Raw genomic sequence first — 760 nt, forward strand, 5'->3', positions numbered from 1 at the left:
AACGTGTTAGAGCAACAGGATCATGTCCTGTGGTTGACAACAAAAAAGGACTAAGAAGTACCCCCAGAGAGCCACCTGTAAACCCAGAAGTAATTCTGGAATATTTTCAGGAAAACCTTTCTTAGGTAAATCTAGACATATTTCAATAGGCTTTAAAAAGGAGAAAGGCTGTGAAGATCAAAAGAAGAAAGGTAAAGGAAGAACACCTGAAATATCACGCATGGCTGGCAACTAACTGCCTACCATTCTCTTGGAAATAGACAATAGTTCTTAAGGGGCTGTCACATCAGTGAAAACTCTGACATCTGCATTAGAATTAGGATTTTTGAATACTGGTTTCAGGGCCTCAGTTTGAAACTAGTGTGGAATCATAACCTCTGGGGAAGAGATTTATTTCATTATTATTATTATTTATGCCTACAACACCTGGTTTTCCTTGGTGGTCTCCCATCCAAGTACTAACCAGGCCTGACCCTGCTTAGCTTCCGAGATGAGACATCGGCTCGTTCAGGGTGGTATGGCCATAGACCATGGATCGTGACTCCATTAGGGCGTGAACCCAGGACCTTCTGCATGTAAAGCAGAAGTGCTAATCGCTACACTATGGAACCACATCCGAGACTTATTTCTTTTAAAAGACTCCCAAATGACCTTGGTAATGGGATAGTTTAGAAACTACTATTTTATATGTAATTAACTCTCAATTACTTAGACTAGTGTGAATTGTTTGGAAGAGTTTGAGAGGAATTGCCTTGATTCA

General features: G+C 40.4%; 1 pseudogene; it reads right to left on the reverse strand.

Moving 5' to 3' along the window:
- Nucleotides 1-414: 414 nt before the first annotated feature.
- On the reverse strand, nt 415-529 carry LOC112480927 (annotated as a pseudogene).
- Between the last annotated feature and the right edge of the window lie 231 nt (nt 530-760).

The sequence above is a fragment of the Pteropus alecto genome, unplaced genomic scaffold (assembly GCF_000325575.1).
Source record: "Pteropus alecto unplaced genomic scaffold, ASM32557v1 scaffold20, whole genome shotgun sequence".
In the NCBI taxonomy this organism is placed as follows: Eukaryota; Metazoa; Chordata; class Mammalia; order Chiroptera; family Pteropodidae; genus Pteropus; species Pteropus alecto.